Source organism: Astatotilapia calliptera, chromosome 15 (genome assembly GCF_964374335.1).
Source record: "Astatotilapia calliptera chromosome 15, fAstCal68.1, whole genome shotgun sequence".
NCBI lineage: Eukaryota > Metazoa > Chordata > Actinopteri > Cichliformes > Cichlidae > Astatotilapia > Astatotilapia calliptera.
The window spans coordinates 16,424,337-16,444,999 of record NC_137436.1 but is presented as its reverse complement, the minus strand read 5'-3'; positions in this window follow the sequence as shown (position 1 = coordinate 16,444,999).

Genomic DNA, 20,663 nt, shown 5'->3' with positions numbered 1-20,663 from the left:
TGATCGATACATAATGTGTGATTTTCACTCTAGTTTACCGTCATTATTGCTTCCAATTGATTTTATTTTCTCCTCCAACCAGCTCATATTTACCGTTTTACTTTCTGCATTTGGTGCAGCCACTGACAGCTGAAATGGAAAAGGGAAGGAAATTATTTTTTAGCCAGATCCAAAAAGCATTGATGACTCACTCATTAAAAATACCGAGAAACGAGAGACTCGATTCGCATAAACACAATGAATTTCTAATGATTTACTGCCTCCAAAATACACAGAAAAAAAAAAACTTGAGAGTGGGTCAAACTGGCTCTCACTTTAGGTCAGAGAAGGCCTTCAATAAGAGCAAACCAAGATTTAGGCAAAAACTGCAAAGGGAAATTCAATCTTTTGCCACAGGGCTTATGAAACGACAGCATACTAAGCATTGGGACCTATTATGACGTGAAAATGCCTGATTTTTGTGTCAAAACTGGCCAAGAAATTACATATTTCCACGTTCTCAGAACAATGGTATCAATCTCTGCCGCTAATATTGAGCTCACTCCTCTGAACGCTCTCTATATTCACTCTTCCACTCACTCACACGCCCACGCAGCTTCACTTGCTACCTAACATGGTATTGTACCAGGCACCACTTGAAGGGATTAAAACTGGGATCTTGGATTCTAGTTATTTCCATCCTGGGCTCTCCTCGTTTAACTGCAGCACTGCACATCACGGTACCCAGAAACTGTTAAGATAAAAAGAGTTGACATTAAACTTTAATCATGCCCGAGGGCAGTCGTTGGTCACCACAGCAGCAAAAGAGTAAAGACAGACATGAGTTCAACAGATAAAACAAAAGGTGGTGAGAAAAAGTCAATTTTGGAGCAAGACTGCTAAAAAAAGACAGCTTCACCTTCTCAAAGACATTTTACTTTTCTTTGTTTGAGTTTGGGGCTCGAAGTTGGATGAAACTACATATGACCATACATTTTTACTGCTTCCTCCATCTGCAACTCCTTCTAGCCTTCCCATTGTGTGCTGCTGAACTCTACTCACTTAAAACAGTTCTGCTATCGTCTATTATTTTCTGATAATAAACATTCTGAATATGCTGTCACATTACAGAACACATATTGATTAATGAGTTAAACACAATGAATTTAAATATATGTTGCATGGCAATATCATTTTAAATCACACATATTGAGTATTATTATTAACAAATGTGCAATGCATGTTCATATGGGTGGATAATCACATGCATTCAATCATTTTAAACCCTGGGTTTACAGTTATTTCCTCTTTGCATTTCATCTGTTTCCTCTTGATATCAGCTGCTCAGACAGTTAAAGAGATCTTGATAACAGTCTAGTTACGATGGACTTTACAACTACACTGAAGACATGATTTGGAAGAAAATACCAAGGTGCTACAAGACACAAGACAAAGGAACGATGTGTTGTAACAGCCTGAGCTCTAAAATAGGTAAGCTGCTAAAAGAACCCTGATCCTGAGTCATCAAGAAGTAAGTTAATTGGTGAATCTGGGGAAGTGTTATTCCCTGAGGTGGTTGTCAACAGCACAATCACTTCTTACTGCTAAAGAAAGTAAAAGAAGAAAAGAACAATTTCCGTTGCTAAAACTAAGCAAAAGTCAAGGGGAACTTGTAGTTTTGGACAGCTATGGTTACAAACGTGCTGAAGATACTCTTTATTCTCCAAGTAATCAAGCTAATTTGGTATCCAAATATTAGCGGGTGGGAGGAGGGTTACATGTATTTATTGTGTGGATGGATATTAAATACTTTCCAGCACAGTGGTGCTGTTTTTGCTTCGATTATTAATGCTGTCAATTGTTTGTGTTTTTATAAGAGGTAAAGAGCAGCTAGGATGCATTAACTAACTTAACAGTTAACATCTTAAAAATATTAAAAGAAATCTCAAGGCTCAGTCCTGGCAAGCTGCCATGTTTGCAGTACACTGGTGGAGAGCCTGAAGATGATGATGAAGAAAATGGGACTTGCTAGCTAGCACTCTCATTAATATAGAGAAATGGGCAGATGCAGGTTTAACAACACATGGCTTGAGAACAGCAATTACTCTCGTTGCTTAAAGTCAGTGCCTGGAAATGCTTACGAAGCAAACTGCAGTGCAAGTTTAAAGGCGTTTCGAAATGGGGACAATGGGATAACCACTCAGGGAACTATGATATTGTTGTTGCCATTTTCTCCCACTTATCCAATTCAGTGAAGCGGGGGGGCTGGAGCCTATCCCAGCTGTCATAGGGCAATCTGTAACTGGACCTGGACAGGTTGTGGCAGGGCTTGTCAGCGTTTTTTTATATGCTTATTTGTTTGGCTGTGGTGCTTCACCCACTCACATTGCCTCTATGGGGTCTAAATACACACTCGATTTACCACCATGAACAAAGTAAATTGTGTCACCAAGAGAAACATCAAGCTGTGCAGGTTAAAATAATTCAAGTGGCGTCATCTAAGCTATCCCAGTTTGACTCTCGTGTCATGTCTCGATCATGCAGCCGATGCAGATGCGCCACAGAAATGACTGTTCAGCAGCACCGATAAGAAGACATAAAAGATCAATTTAAAATGAATGTGCAGCTTGTCACTTTAAATTTAACAGAATTTGCCGGTGTTTTTGTTGCCGTCCTGCTCTGCACCCAGCAATGAATCAGCTTGTCAGTTAATGGGTGGTTAATCTTTCCATTCTGACCTCCAAACCTCCGCAGCAAAACCGAGAGAAAAGATACCATCAACTGCCAGATGTACTGCGGCTTAATCCAAAAACAAAACATGATCTGTGCGTCTAGCTAAGAGGGTAGATAAACAAATTAGCCATTCAGTTGTGCGCAATATTTTTGGCACAACTTGGGAAATTTACTGAAGAGCAATCGCAGCACCCAAACACACTTTAAAAATGAATTTTTGACGTGCAGTTTTTGTTTGTTAAACTTTGTTACACAAACAGAAAAATAAAACTTTATTGTGATAGCTGCAAAAGTTGGAGAAAAAGTGGAGTCTCACGACTTATTAGCTCATTAAGTCTTAATTGATTTTTAATTGGAAGCAGAATAATTGTCACCTGATGATGACTGAGAGCTGATAAATCATCTGACTCAGCAACCATGGGCTCTTCTTTTGAATTTACTAAGGAATGATTGATATAAAACTGTCATGGTCCTGGGTCGTGCGACCCAGTGTTTTGTGTTTTAGCCTATTTTGATGTTTATTCTTTGTTTAGGGTCACTAAGGCAGTCCAGCCATTTGTACATATTACCCGTGTATTAAGTCTCCCTTGCCCTTCGTGTGTTTATGTCTGCGTGTCTTATATTGTCAAGTCCATGCTGTCAGTTATGTCATCTCCCCTGTACTATGTCTCCCCGGTTCATGTGTCTTGTTTAATCTCCATGTTTCCTGTTTTACTTTGAAAGTCTGTATTCACGGTCAGTGTATTCAGTTTCACTCCTTCTGTCCTGTCGTTAAGTTCAGCTGTGTTCCCATGTGTGTCTCCACTTCCCCTGATCACCTCATGTGTGTATTTAAGCCTTCTGTTTTTTGCATGTCATTGTCAGGTCGTCTGTTTGCATCCCCATAGTGTTTTGTCATAGTTTACTCAGTGTTCATAGTTTGTCATCGCATTTTCACTGAGTTTCTTAGTCCTTTAGTTTTCTGAGTGTTCACAGTTTTCTTAGTTTTCATAGCTTCATGCTTTTTCGTGTGCCAACATCCAAATAAAGGATCGTCTTCTGTTCAGCCAGCAACTCCGCCTTTCAGCATCTGCTTTTGGGTCCTGTTTCCATTCACATCGGCGCACCCCGCCGTAACATAAAACAGAGAAAGGCAATAAAAACATGTCATTTGCACTGTCCAAACTACCATTATGTGTCTAACTCAAGGGTCAGAGCTAAATTCAGTCCTCGACAAATTCGTATAGAGCCACACAACCTGTGCATACACCAAACTAAACAGTTATGTGTATCTGAACCTAAACTTGGCAGAAAAAGAAGTATGTTGATCCTGAAGGCAGTATCAACTAGAGGTGTTAAACTTACTACTTCTTCATTGAGTATAAGAAGAGGCAAGAAAGGCCAATGCATCCATTTACCGTGAAGCAATTTCACATACTTTGCATCATCATTTTGAAGCCACACAGCAGCAGAGACAGAGACTGAAAATCGCTGAACTGATAAGCAGCATGCAGCTACATTATAAAAAAAAAAAAAAAGACGTATGAGCCAACCCTTAAAGTGATGAAGATGAAAAGTCACGTTGGCAAATCAGAGGACAGGTTCCAAAAACCCCCAAAAACAAATAACAGCTTTTTTTTGTTCATAGATTTTGTTGATCAGATTTTCCACCAGAAGGCTAGACTGTGTACTAAATTACACGATCAAAGCTTTTTTACTTTTTGCCTCACACAAACACTGACTTGTCATGTTCAGGACTGTAAAACACATTCAGTGACACTTTCAAAAATTAATGCAAGAACAAGATGAAAGATTTATCACTTTGCCTTTATGTATTTATGCTTTATCATGCATTTTAAATTTCCTCATACTGCCAATAGTCGACATTCAGCCTACCAGTAAAACTATGACTGTGGTTCGTTTTTTGTCTAGGCCTTATGATGGCTAGGTGACTTGTTGAATTATTTATGTGGACCAAAATGAATGTAAGAATGCTAACATGCTCTTTCTAAAAAGAACATGACAGTTAGATTTAAGTTTGCAAAGTTATATAAAATTCCAAGACTTCTGGAACAATGTCCTTTGGACAGACAAGACCAAACATGAGCTGTCTGGCAATAGTGCACAATGCTTAGTTTGGAGAAAATCAAGTGCAGCACATCAGCACAAATACCTCATTGCAACTGTCAAGAGAAAAGGTGCTGAGAAGGTGATCATTTCGGCTTGTTTTGCAGCTGCTGGACCTGAGCAACTTGTTTTTGAGTCAACCATGAATTCCTCTCTGTACCGAAGTATTCTAGAGCAAAACGTGACCCCTGTCCGTCTGCCAGCTAAAACTTGTTTGGAACTGGGTCATGCAACGGGACAGCAATCCCAAGCACAGCAGCAGATCTCCAGCAGAATGGTTGAAAAAGTAAAGAATGAAGGTGCTGCAATGGTGCAGACAAAGTCCAGACAAATGCCCCCAAACCTCAATGAACTGAGGTAATGCTGTATAGAAGAGTGGGCCTAAATTCGATGTGAGAGACTGATAAAATCGTAGAGAAAACAATTACTTTACATTATTGCTCCTAAAAGTGATTCTACAAGCTACGGAATGTAGTTAGTTTTTCACAGAACTACACAGAGTGCTAAGAAAAAATTCCCTTTTCACTTGGCTGTATATCTGGCCCTTAAACTCACCACATCTGACATCATCTGACATTGGGAAATCCCCCTTTCCCAAATTTGACCTTTACTGAAATAGAACTCGACATCCCTGGCCTACATGAAACCTTTGCTCCCCATTGTCTTCTTCTGCACAAAGCAAGCTCTGGATGGTCCCATTTAAAACAAGTCAAAACTAATTTTGAATTCAGAATTCTTTGAAGTAAAAGAATATCATGTCAGCTGTAACACGTGTGGAAACCAGGTGAACTGGAAACATTACATGTATAGAAGAAGAATAAATATTGACAAATTCTGGATCCAAATGTCGTGCAGTCGGCCAAGAAACCGTGGCTGAAAGAGAAAGAGACGTGAAAATGTCCGTCTAAAATCCATCATGGAGCAGAGCAAACTGAAGCTTTTGGAAAAGCCCTCACAGTTCCCCTGATCTGAACACCATTAAAACTGTGTGGGTAAATCTTAAACATATTGTGCCTGCAAGACAGCCTAAAATAGCTCAGAACTGAAAGTGCTCGGCAGAGAAGAGTAGGAGAAAACTCCTAAAAAAAAACGAGACTTCAGAGGATGTTTCAACACTCCAAATATGAATGACCATCCGGTGTCAGCAGTCAAGAGCACTGTTAAACCGATTATGGTTGAAATGATTGAAAAATCAGTCTTCCCATCCAGGTGTTTGTTTCCTAACTCAAAAACCCCCGATGTCAAAATTCGTGGAAATTTTTGGTCTTCAAAAAAGACTCCGAATCATTTTTGTAATCACATGAGAACTGATTTAACAACGCTGTTGGGTCAAAAGTCAAAATTCTACATGAAACTCAAGAATCTCCACATTTAATAGTTTAATTTCCTTGAAATCTGACTAAAGTTGTAAAAGAGGTCTACATAGGATTAATTTTAATGTTTTGACTGCCTGACCTGAATCTGTAATTCAGTCTTGCATAACAGTATCATTATCAAGCAGGATTAGAAATTTCGTGAGCACATCCATGCTCTCAGAGTGCTAAACCCTGAGTTTTATACTTTGTGGTAAAGTACTTTTTCACTTTCATGTCACTAGGGTCAATCTAAAATGCCAACGCCACAGTGAGAAGTTAGTTACTTTAGCTTAGTGCAAAGGCAGTAAATGGGAAAACTTCTAGTGTGGCTCTGTCCAGCAGTAACAAAGTAAACCTAACAGCATCTGTGAAGCCCGCTAATGTACGGAACTGAAAATTTTCTGATGTTGGGAAAGGCTGAGACAAATTGGCAGGAGGCCGGTATAACTATTACATGTCCAGCCCAGGGAACAGTCAGTTTTTATGTGTTGGTTCCAGTCCTTATGCTCAGCTAAGCCAATAGACTGTGAGCTTCATCTGTACATTTGCTGTTAAGACATTATAGTGATCAATCTTCTACTTACTCATAACCAAGAGCCAAAAAACCATTAACCAAAATGTCAAAGTACTCCTTCTACCATCAAGAAGTAACTGGCAGAGACTGTCCAAGACTTTCATATTCACATGTGTAATTTACATTATAGCCTCTGGGGGCTGCTGGTGGAGCTTGACATTCTTATTATGGCTAAATGAAGCATTTCAGGATGCTAGTGTATCTCCTGGAGAATCAAAAGGAGGGGGAAAAGCCGCTTGGGAGCTGAGAGAAGCTCAGACTCTGCTCCTTTGGGATCCTCCCAATGCCACGCATGACAAACGGCCAGCCAGACACCTCGCTACACCAGAAAGCAACCTGATTCATCCTGCACAGCTGTCGGAGTGCGCCGACAGGTTTATCTCTGTGTACAGTGTGTGAGAAATGAGAGCTTATTGCGAGAGAGCACATAATATGTACAGATTGTGCACATGTGTGTGACTACAGATGTCCGCACAGGATGTTTCATGGTGCCAAATGCAGCGATGAAAGATTTGATTCTGCATCCAAAAATAAATTAGCAATAAATGCACATGTATTTTTATCCAAAACAGGTTTTCTGCAGGACACTGTGAGAGGTTTTAGCTCGCAAACACACAGACACGCACACACAGAGTCCTGATGCTCTGTCTCACAGCAGAATGCAGGTTTTGGACACATTGCTGCAGAATCACCTGGTCTCCATCTCTTATTATGATATTACAAAGACACTGTGTTTGAAAGGTGAATGCGATGAAGCCTTGTTTGGTCACTTCCAGGTTCGGGCTTTGCAGAGTAAGACCTAGCATGTTACTGAGAGACTGAAGACTTGCACCATTCAGCTGTTGGCCAGCAGTTTTTCCAAATCAAAGAGTGATGGAGTAAATTCTCCTCCACCCCCCTCCTGTCCTCTTCCACCCTCCTGTCAGTACCCTAATTCCCCCTTTCAGTGCTTTCTTCATCTGAAATTCATCCCCATCCATGAAAAACGGGGGATTAAGACATGCAGAAAATGACGAGATTTTTTTCCCTCTCTATCGCCAAACTGTATCCATAAAAATGATTACATAATGATCAACTATTGGTACCACTGAAAAAGACAGTCTGTCAGTTATGCTGAAGCCACAGATTCTACTGACATTTGTGGCCATAAGGAGATCGATAGAAAGCTTTTTGGCCACACTGTAAAGATGATAATCCCCCTGTTACCCATCGAGAAGGCTCTGGTTGAAGCGCAATCCCTGCCACCCTGTTGGATTCTGTCACACACACACACACACACACACACACACACACACACACACACACACACACACACATATATGAATGCACACACACCTGCATGGATCCCTGTGACTGCTGAGGGGAAGAGGTGCTTTTCCTAAAACCTGAAGACAAATGTATTTGTCTTTGAGAGCCTCGTTTGATTTCTTTTCTGTCCGATCTGATGTGATAACTTCTCATCTACCTGTTAAATTCACACTCTCACTCGGGGCTGGAACAGTTCCACAGAAAACGTCTCGAGAAAAAGCAAAACAAAAAAAACCAAAAGGAAAACATTGGGCAAGAAACATTTCTCTGGATGAGTCTCAGTCTTCTTACCTAGTAGTGAGTCTATGTTCCGGAGACATTTGAGCACATATGCGGCGCGTCTTCACACGATGACAGGGAAGCGGCGGACAGTCGGGCAGAGGTGTGTCACATCTGAGAACGGAGGGGGGGGACAGCAGGATTTCTCCTCTGCTTTTCTGATCCTTTCTTATCTCTTTCCAAAGCCCTCAGAGGAATGGAGCAGTGACATAGGAGGAAGAAGAGGAGGAGGAGGAGGAAAAAGAGGAGGTGGTGGAGGAGGAAGAGGATGAGGAGGTGGAAAAGGAGAAGGAGGAAAAGGAGGAGGAGAGGGAAGGCTGAGGAGGGAGCAGTCTGCCGGGCTGGGCTGCTGTGGATCACCTGGAGCAGTGCTGGGCTCCGCATTTACTCCTCCACTGCAGCAGTGCAAGGCAGAGGCGCGAGCTGCATGTTGCTTCCACAGATCACCACAAAACAAGGACACGGAGTCTCCATCTGCTGGATTCAGGATTCTGCAGCTCTGTTGCTCCACGCGTTGCTATCCCCATCAGCATTCACACTCATGCTGTCCCTCTTCCCCTCTGGGTATCTGTCTGCGTTTCTCTGTTTTATGGTTTTGCTTCACTCTCCTTTTCCCTCTGAAAGGGCTTTATATCGGTTCACAAATGCCATGATATCAAGCTCTCAGCTTCCCAGGTCTGTGTCCTCGCATGGACTGGTGCATGTGGTCACACGTCTGGTACTCTTGGTAATAAAATGCCAAGCTCAATAAAGCCGCAGCCAACCTCACGCTCTCCCTGCGATGACATCACTCTTCCGACCAAAAAGGAGGGAGTCGTTTCCTGGTCTTGCCGGGGCCCTGCATACGTCATGAAGATCAGACACGTTTCTCATGCCATGTGCAGGTGTTCAGTTGGCATCCCCTCCATTGAGAAAGTTAGAGGGAAGCGAACAGGCTGCAGAGAGGTACACGCCAAAACTAAAGGTTTCACTTCAGGCCAACGCGACACCAGCTCCGACCAAATTACCTCAGCCTCACACATTTCAAAGTCCTGACTTCACCTCTGTTCCGAACTGAAGCTGCACATTCTGAAAACCAGCAGAGCACTTCGTCTCCAAGTTCAGCCGCCCTCACATTCCCCTCACGTCCTCCCTCCTTCGCCAGCCTTTTCTCTGTCCTACAGCACAGTGTAGCTTCAAAGGTTGAGAGACAATCTTAGAGATGAATAAATCCAGACTGAGGAAGGATGAGCTTGATTTTAGGCCCAACTGCCGCTCAAGATAAACATGATCGCACAATGCATATGAAAAATTACATGTAAGCAGCAGTGCAGATAGAAAAAAAGGCAAGCTTAATACACAAAGATGTAAAACCCTAATTATGAGCTCAATCAAAAATGCTGTGATAAAAAGTTTTCCATGTGTGTGCAGACTGACAGCAACTCAAACAAGGCTGAATCTGGCCACATGCTTATTACAGTATATTTAGAAATGTTAGATGTTAAGTATTCCAACACGCTCAAGTTACGAAACCTGTGGTTTTATTCATAAAATCAAATTGAAACAGATTAGTGTTTGCCAAATCAGTGTGTACACAAAGACCTAAATTAGCTACAATTACAGGGAACCCTTAGATGAAACAAACTGAGCAATATGAAAGTAAATCTAACGAGGAATGTTCCCTGCATTATAACGCACCCCAAACCTTTAGCTTTTACCCCCGAGGTTAATGCTGCAAACCAGCAAAAGCCATAAAACTTAATTCATCAGGTTGATAAAGTCATAAGTTTGCTTCTAAAAGCATTAAACACTTTTTCCTGTGGTGATTTCACCCCAACTGTAAGGAACTGCTGCTTTAGTTAAATGATTATTACAGCTTGTAGATGACTTATAAAAGAGAGACACAGTAACACATTTGCACTAACAAATTTACTCATGCATATGGGATTATGCTTACACAGAAAACACTCACTGTCTGCACTGGATTGTGGGAATGGACGGTTTTTGAAATACACCAGCAGTCATGTCAAAGCAGTAGTCGGGCATTTTATCAAAGTAAACAGTCCCACCTAGTGGTTTAATCCCGTTCTGACTCACAGAACTAAAAGAGACACGTTAAATGTTCAACATGCTCATTTTTAAAGCACGAGCTCTTTGTCTGACCAGAAGTCATAAACAGCATCACTGCCCACGATGCGTCCCTTGCTTGCTTTACATTCCTTAAAACGATGTGGTGCGCACAGTCATTAACAGTCTGCCTCAACCTTGAAAAAATGATGACCAAGGCATGATCAAGAGCCAGTTCTGCAGGTGGCTGATAAAGGAAGAAAAAGACGAAACAAAAAAGGTTTTAAATCCTTTAACAGTTCTTTAAGTTACGCACATCAAACGGAGGCAGAGATGTCCTCGAATCTGTACTCCCTTCATCACAAGCTTTTGTGCTGACAAAGCCTGTAACATCACAGCAAGATCCTACACATGATTAACTCGCAGATAATCTCTGATGTGTGGCTGTGCTGAAACTCCGCTGTCAGCTCATTTGTAACGTAAAAGGACTATTTGAGAAGATGGTTAACACATACCTGATCATTTTTCAAGTATTTTAAATGCAATAAAACTTCATACATTAATTTTTTTTTCTGTTTTTCTTTGTGTGTTTTTCCTATGAGAGCATTTATGATTTGAAACATTAGGAGAACACCTACTATAGCAAATTGCACCTGCGGTATTAATGAGGAAAACAAAAGGTAACGACTCCATGTAAAAGCAGTCAAACCCGACCTCAAAATGATCACTCACCGGCCGTTACACGCCAACAAACGTGCTGAACTTTTATAGTGGTGTCGTGGGAATTATGAGAACACTTTCCTTTTTATTAATATGCTGTATTTATAACCAACAATTTAAAATTCACATTGAGTAGTATTCGCACCATTTGGCATAACCAGCTGTTTAGAGCAGATGGGCATGTTTTGCGTGAAGTCTATAATAAAAAAAAAGGACCAGTACAGTTCAAAAAAGAGTAGAAATCCATCCTGGCTGACTGTTCATTTCCTAAAAACAATATGTGTGACCGTCAGGTGTGATTAAAATGAGACAAAAGGTTCCTTAACCTGTAGTATGACACTCAGTGCCTGCTGCTTTACCCTACTGACAAAGATTTAAACTTCTGTATTTAGTCCTCTCATAGAACAGACATTAGGTCAGTAAATAATTTTGTGCAGCAACTTAACTAATGTTCAAATCTTTTTTTATTATTATTGAGGTGTTGGTCCACCTGACTAATCTATAACCTGCTTCCTGCAGTTCCACCAAAAAAAAAGAAAGGTGCAGGTGCAGAATAGCCAATGCTAGCACCGCACACAAAAACCACAAAGGTGTCAAAGGTACCAAGGGCCAAAAGGTGGAACCACTGCCATCAGAGGCAATGGGACAGCGTATAACTAATGGTTTAGAGATGCAGTCCCAAGATTCTGCCATGATTTTCCTACTATGAAAACTTCATGATGCTATGTCAAAATGTGGGCTTGTTCGCAAACAGAGACCAAGGTAAAACTGACACCAGCACAGCACTGATGGAAGTGTCACCTGGGTCATTCAATTAAAAATAAATAAATCAGTCAGCGTATTATCCTATATGAAGCAGTGTTAGAGCCACATTGAGAAAAATATTATTGATCTTTTTGAGAATAAAGTCAAAACAGATATCTTTGTTCCCACCATCTAAAGCTACTGTAACGTACCATTTGTTGTGTATGGCAGCCACATACTGACCAGTGTGGACTTGTAGCATTGTTAGTGTTGAAGCATCACAACCAAATAGGTGCTCTCTGTGTTGATCAGGCCATCTTTTCTATTCAGTCTGTGAGAGCAGCCGTGACCACGGCCAGAGGAACTGTACTCACACGCCATCTAATTTATTCTTTGTCTATAATCTATAAATATACTCAAACTCATTTCTTCAGTATGATCTTCTTTCTCTCACTGTGAAAAATAAATAATTTCATCTTGGCCTTTGGCTTCAAACGCATCAAAGGAAGGGGTAGTGACAGTATTTGAAATTTGTGCTGATGTGAGCCAACATTTGATCATCTGCAATACCAAAAAAAACAAAATCCAAGAGAAAGGCAGAGGACCCCTGGAGTGCTTTTTCCTTGGATGGTGCTCTGTGCCTGACCTCTGCCGACTTAAGGAGTCGTGCAGAGTTTAGCTAATTAACAACCAGCTCCTTTTTGCTCCATCTTCAAATTCTCAGCGCCTCCCCCACACTATCCAGGGTTTGCTGGTTGTCTTTACCTCCTGCCTCTTCTTTTTAAGGACCTTGGTGCATATGCAGTTGGCTCAAGCGCATGTCACATACAGACGCATGGTCAGGAGCCCTTGGTGTTTTATTTTTCATGATGTAAATAAATGCAACCAAAAAGCGACTGAAAATAAAACATGTAAATCAAACAAAGCTTTCAAGCAGGACATAAACCGCTGCCTGCTGGTTGCACGTCTTGGGAGGCTTGGCACATACACCAGAGGACACTTTGTGCCCATCTCTGAGACACCAGTGGCATTGACGAAATGGCAGTATTTGACGCCATGGGAATAGAATAGGTCGGCTCAGCACACAGAAAGGAAAGCAGCAATTAATCCTTGTCACTTGCGGTGACCGTTCTAACAACTGAGCTCATTTAAGAGCCATTTGAATTCAATTTTGGTTTAAAAAGTGATATTTTTACAAAAAGAAAGGATGAAATGGTTTCATGTAATGTGGAAGGTGATCCTCCTGGTGTCAAACGCACCACTTCAGTCTTTCAGTTAACTGTTTTGAGTTGATTGCGCGATCATTGCTGTTTTTAAACAGTCTCCCTTGCTCATCAGCACAATCCCCAACTGTGGTTCAGAAAAAAAAACAAGAAAGAAAACCATGGTAGACCAACTCCTGCCAACCAAGCACCAATTACCACCAGTCTTGTGAATGTAGCATAGAAAATTTCAATAAAACACGCGGATATATCTCTGTTGGTGGAACTAATGAAGTCGATATTGTGTTTCTAAACAGATGTTTCTTCCAGTCTGCTGCATTTGTAAAATGGCATCTCCTTGCTAATAAACTCACCATATAAACTTTAAGTGATAATATATCGGTTTTGTGGCAAGCAAAACAAGTCAGATCTCCATAGAGTGTGCACCAATATATTTCTATATGGTTTACTAATGGTGAGAGTAAAACCAGGGATTTTCAGTCATTCTGTACTGTGCTAGGGCTCCCACGCCAAATATTTTTATTTTCATGAAAGATGTGTTGTGGTTCACATGCTCATTTGGTTGCTGGTGCAATTCCAGCTGGAGACACAAATCCCCTTTGAAGAATTGCTTTTAGAATGATTGAAGATGTTTGGTATTAGGTCATTGTGGGATGCAGACAGAGGTTGTATTTTACAACAGCACGCACATGTGTGCACTAGAACCACAGGACAGTTTTGGAACTAGTTAAGAACTACAGGGTGGGCCATTTATACAGGGAGTACAGAATTATTAGGCAAATGAGTATTTTGTCCACATCATCCTCTTCATGCATGTTGTCTTACTCCAAGCTGTATAGGCTCGAAAGCCTACTACCAATTGAGCATATTAGGTGATGTGCATCTCTGTAATGAGAAGGGGTGTGGTCTAATGACATCAACACCCTATATCAGGTGTGCATAATTATTAGGCAACTTCCTTTCCTTTGGCAAAATGGGTCAAAAGAAGGACTTGACAGGCTCAGAAAAGTCAAAAATAGTGAGATATCTTGCAGAGGGATGCAGCAGTCTCAAAATTGCAAAGCTTATGAAGCGTGATCATCGAACAATCAAGCGTTTCATTCAAAATAGTCAACAGGGTCGCAAGAAGCGTGTGGAAAAACCAAGGCACAAAATAACTGCCCATGAACTGAGAAAAGTCAAGCGTGCAGCTGCCAAGATGCCACTTGCCATCAGTTTGGCCATATTTCAGAGCTGCAACATCACTGGAGTGCCCAAAAGCACAAGGTGTGCAATACTCAGAGACATGGCCAAGGTAAGAAAGGCTGAAAGACGACCACCACTGAACAAGACACACAAGCTGAAACGTCAAGACTGGGCCAAGAAATATCTCAAGACTGGTTTTTCTAAGGTTTTATGGACTGATGAAATGAGAGTGAGTCTTGATGGGCCAGATGGATGGGCCCGTGGCTGGATTGGTAAAGGGCAGAGAGCTCCAGTCCAACTCAGACGCCAGCAAGGTGGAGGTGGAGTACTGGTTTGGGCTGGTATCATCAAAGATGAGCTTGTGGGGCCTTTTCGGGTTGAGGATGGAGTCAAGCTCAACTCCCAGTCCTACTGCCAGTTTCTGGAAGACACCTTCTTCAAGCAGTGGTACAGGAAGAAGTCTGCATCCTTCAAGAAAAACATGATTTTCATGCAGGACAATGCTCCATCACACGCGTCCAAGTACTCCACAGCGTGGCTGGCAAGAAAGGGTATAAAAGAAGAAAAACTAATGACATGGCCTCCTTGTTCACCTGATCTGAACCCCATTGAGAACCTATGGTCCATCATCAAATGTGAGATTTACAAGGAGGGAAAACAGTACACCTCTCTGAACAGTGTCTGGGAGGCTGTGGTTGCTGCTGCACGCAATGTTGATGGTGAACAGATCAAAACACTGACAGAATCCATGGATGGCAGGCTTTTGAGTGTCCTTGCAAAGAAAGGTGGCTATATTGGTCGCTGATTTGTTTTTGTTTTGTTTTTGAATGTCAGAAATGTATATTTGTGAATGTGGAGATGTTATATTGGTTTCACTGGTAAAAATAAATAATTGAAATGGGTATATATTTGTTTTTTGTTAAGTTGCCTAATAATTATGCACAGTAATAGTCACCTGCACACACAGATATCCCCCTAAAATAGCTAAAACTAAAAACAAACTAAAAACTACTTCCAAAAACATTCAGCTTTGATATTAATGAGTTTTTTGGGTTCATTGAGAACATGGTTGTTGTTCAATAATAAAATTATTCCTCAAAAATGCAACTTGCCTAATAATTCTGCACTCCCTGTATGGATACACTGTAATAAAATGGGAATGGTTGGTGATATTAAAGTCCTGTTTGTGGCACATTAGTAAATGTGAGGGGGCAAACTCCTCAAGATGGGTGGTGACCATGGTGGCCATTTAGAAGTCGGCCGTCTTGGATACAACTTTTGTTTTTTCAATAGGAAGAGGGCCATGTGACACATCAAACTTATTGGTAATGTCACAAGAAAAACAATGGTGTGCTTGGTTTCAACGTAACTTTATTCTTTCACGAGTTATTTACAAGTTTCTGACCAGTTATAAAATGTGTTCAATGTGCTGCCCATTGTGTTGGATTGTCAGTGCAACCCTCTTCTCCCACTCTTCCCACACTGATAGCAACACCGCAGGAGAAATGCCAGCACAGGCGTCCAGTATCCGTAGTTTCAGGTGCTGCCCATCTCGTATCTTCACACCATAGACAATTGCCTTCAGATGACCCCAAAGATAAAAGTCTAAGGGGGTCAGATCGGGAGACCTTGGGGGCCATTCAACTGGCCCACAACGACCAATCCACTTTCCAGGAAACAGTTCATCTAGGAATGCTCGGACCTGGCACCCATAATGTGGTGGTGCACCATCTTGCTGGAAAAACTCAGGGAACGTGCCAGCTTCAGTGCATAAAGAGGGAAACACATCATGTAGCAGTTTCAAATATCCAGTGGCCTTGAGGTTTCCATTGATGAAGAATGGACCCACTATCATTGTACCCCATATACCACACCAAACCATCACTTTTGTTGGTCCAACAGTCTTGGAGGGATCCATCCAATGTGGGTTAGTGTCAGACCAATAGCGGTGGTTTTGTTTGTTAACTTCACCGTTCACATAAAAGTTTGCCTCATCACTGAACAGAATCTTCTGTGTGAACTGAGGGTCCTGTTTCAATTTTTGTTTTGCTCATTCTGCGAATTCTGTGCGCTGATCTGGGTCATCCTCGTTGAGATGCTAAAGTAGCTGGAGTTTGTAAGGGTGCCATTTGTGAGTAGCTAATATCCGTCGAACGACTAATGTCGCTCTCCAGTGACTGCGGCAAGTGCTACGCTGTAGGCTCTTGCTGAATGAAGCTAGGACAGCCACTGATGTTTCTTCATTAGTGACAGTTTTCTTGCGTCCACATTTTGGCAAATCCAACACTGAACCAGTTTCACGAAACTTAGCCAGCAGTTTGCTAACTGTAGCATGGGAGATGGGTGGTCTCGTAGGGTGTCTTGCATTGAAATCTGCTGCAATGACCCGGTTACTGCGTTCACCAGATATCAACACAATTTCGATCCGCTCCTCACATGTTAACCTCTTCAACATGTCAATGGCTGTGAACAAAGAGAAACTTGTAAATAACTCATGAAAGAATAAAGTTACGTTGAAACCAAGCACACCATTGTTTTTGTTGTGACATTACCAATAAGTTTGATGTGTCACATGGCCCTCTTCCTATTGAAAAAACAAAAGTTGTATCCAAGATGGCCGACTTCTAAATGGCCACCATGGTCACCACCCATCTTGAGGAGTTTGCCCGCTCACATATACTAATGTGCCACAAACAGGACTTTAATATCACCAACCATTCCCATGTTATTACGGTGTATCCATATAAATGGCCCACCCTGTATACTAATAGTAAAACAAGTAGTTAATTCACAAACTTAAACTTTGTTTTCTTGACAAAGAAGTTGGATTTAAAAAGGTCATTAAATGTTTTTCTTAATTTTCTGTCGTACATGCTGAGGACTCTCCTATTTATCAAATATTTACTTTCTATTGGTTTTATTTTCTATAAATTTAAGCTCAGTTTCCATTGTGATGCTGATGACACCCACCTCTAATTTTCTACCTTCCACTGCCCTCTGACAATCTACCTCTGTGTTTGCCTTGAAGAAAATCAAACCTTGGTTCTCCTGCGATTTTCTCAAATTGAAAACAAAAAATGCTTCATTATAAGACCTTTCAACCTCTGTTAGCTGAGATGGACCAGACAACATCCCAGGCAGAGTGCTCAGAGAATGTGCTGATCAGCTGGCAAATGTTCTCACCGACATCTTCAACATCTCTCTGAGCAGTGCCGTTGTCCCCACGTGCTTCAAGGCCACCACCATCGTCCCCGTGCCCAAGAAGTCTTCTGTGTCCTGTCTCAATGACTACCGCCCTATCGCACTTACACCCACCATCATGAAGTGCTTCGAACGGCTCGTCATGAGACACATCAAGACCCTGCTGCCCCCCTCACTGGACCCAATGCAATTTGCATACCGCCATAACCGCTCAACGGACGACGCCATCTCCACTGCACTCCATCTTGCCCTGACACACTTGGACAAGAAGGACTCACACGTCCGAATGCTGTACATAGATTTCAGCTCAGCATTTAACACGATCATCCCCCAACAACTGATCGGAAAGCTGAGCCTGTTAGGCCTGAACACCTCCCTCTGCAACTGGATCCTGGACTTTCTGACCGGAAGGCCTCAGTCAGTACGGATCGGGAACTGCACCTCCAGCACCACCACACTGAGCACTGGGGCCCCACAAGGCTGTGTGCTCAGTCCTCTGCTGTTCACACTGCTGACTCATGACTGTGTAGCAACACACAGTTCAAATCACATCATTAAATTCGCTGATGACACGACCGTGGTGGGTCTCATTAGCAAGAACGACGAGTCAGCGTACAGAGAGGAAGTGCAGAGACTAACGGACTGGTGTAAGGACAACAACCTGTCTCTGAATGTTGACAAGACAAAAGAGATGGTTGTTGACTTTAGGAGGACACGAGGCGACCACTCACCGCTGAGCATCAACGGCTCCTCTGTGGAGATCGTTGACAGCACCAAATTCCTGGGTGTACACCTGGAGAAGGACCTCGGCTGGTCCCTCAACACCAGCTCCCTGCACAAGAAAGCCCAACAGCGTCTCTTCTTTCTGAGAAGACTGAGAAAGGCCCGGCTTCCACCACCGATCCTGACCACCTTCTATAGAGGAACTATTGAGAGCATCCTGAGCGGCTGCATCACTGTCTGGTTTGGGAGCTGTGCCATATCAGACCGCAAGACCCTACAGCGGATAGTGGGAACAGCAGAGAAGATCATCGGGGTCTCTCTACCCTCTATTGAGGACATCTACACCACACGCTGCATTCGCAAAGCCACCAGCATTGTGGCTGATCGGACACACCCCTCTCACACACTCTTTACACTCCTGCCATCTGGAAAAAGGTACCGAAGCATTCGGGCACGCACATCCAGACTGTGCAACAGCTTTTTTCCACAAGCCATCCGTCTCCTCAGCAAAAAGGGACTGACTGATAAACACGCACACACACACATACACTAACATTATCACTCAGCTTAACTCAAATACCTCAAAACATTGAGACTGGACTGACTAACCAACACAAAGCGCAAACACACTGACCTACACCACCAAACCATCGCACACACCAACCTGTAAATGCTCTTTTGCACAATATTATTACTAGATATCTATATTTTTTTTTTTTTTTTGCACTAACTTGTCTTGTAGCACCTTGGTTCCTGGAGGAACGTTGTTTCGCCTCACTGTGTATTTTTAAACTGTATATGGTTGAAGTGACAATAAAGTTGAACTTGGAAAAAAAAAAAAAACTTGGAGATGTAGTGGCAGCCAGTTGGGACTTTTCTACCTCAGGTCACTCAACAATGCAAACTACTCTAAACTGACATTAACTGTTAACTCTGGGGTCTGAATTTTATTGCCTATGTTTGAACATTAGTGGAAATATATTAAAAGAATTTGATTACATGGTTAATTAGATAATATATCCATCTTTGATCACCGTAGGGAAAGCCCATTCTCTGCATTTAACTCTACCTAAGCAGAAGAACTGGTGAGCCACCATACACCCGGGATCAACTCCAGCTATAAGCCAAACTAGGAGATCTCACTATTTGGGAAATTGTGAAAAAAAATGTCTTAGTGGATCCCTAGTGACCACTGTCTGCTAATGACACTGAATGTTTTGGCTCTATGTGGAGCCACAATGATGATCTAACTGCTTGTAAATGGCGTGTTAACACTCTGGAGAGTGTACGAGGGTGGATGTATGAGCTTGTGTGAGATGAAAGTTTGAACAGACAGGCCTTCTGTAACATGTGTTCACTCTTTCAGTTTGTTATCAAGTGACATTTGTGTTTCTAACCTAATCAGTTGCATGTCTATTGTTATTGATGCTTCCTCTGTTCTGTGCTGAGGTCTTCCTGCTGCTCTCCATGACTCCTTCTCGTGTCTTAGAAGTGCAAAGGGGTCCCAGAACAGATTCATACCTCCAAATATGTCACTGCAGACGTAAATAACAATCTTTTGAATAAAGGGGTGCTGACATGAAGAATACCGCCAAAAAAGGAACAGAACAAGGAAGCTTTGAGCACTATACTACTGTATCATACCTTCAGACACACCCAGTGTACATCATGTTAAATGAAAAGCAGTGCCTTTTAGTGTGGATGACATGTACTCATTAGGTCTGACTTAATCACCCCTCCCACCACTTACCTGAGTCCTTCTCAAAGAAAAGACAGCAGTGAGTCTGTAGTAGCCATGGTAACACCTGTGACAGATGAAAAGATGGATGACAGATATAGTACACTACAGCTGAGTCACTCCACGCACACACATTGACTGAATGGAGGGGAGCAATGGGAACATGTGGGCATACATAGACAGAAGAAACTTGAAGGAAGGAGCTGTGGGTCCCCTCCATTCACAATGGCTTTTCACCAAGGGAATAAAATCCACCCTAACACCACCCCACCCTCATCACCATCCTCCCACCACCTCCAAACACATACATACTAATTCCCACACCACCTCACCCACAAGGTGCATCATTGAGTGCCACTGACTGATCGGTGTAGGAAAGAGGAACACCCTAACAAGTTAAACACCCCTCACACAGTGACTCATTCGCGCCTTGCAGAACTTCTGGCAGTTTCTGAAATGTACACTTTCAGTCTGCGCGGCCAGGTGCGGCACTCTGGCTTCAGACGATCAAAAAAAAAACAACAACCCCAAAACCTCCATTAGATGCACCTGAAATCACATTCAGTAACAACAAGAACAAGAAGAAAAACAAGCTGCGTGGCAGGCTCTGTTCGTGCACAAACACGACAATGCGCGTCTTCCTTCTTACCTTTTTCAGCGCTGACATCTTCCGCCTCAGAGAAGGTCACTTCTTCTTCGATAGTAAACGGGAGATAAATAAGTGGACGGCGATCATGTCCCCTGGTATC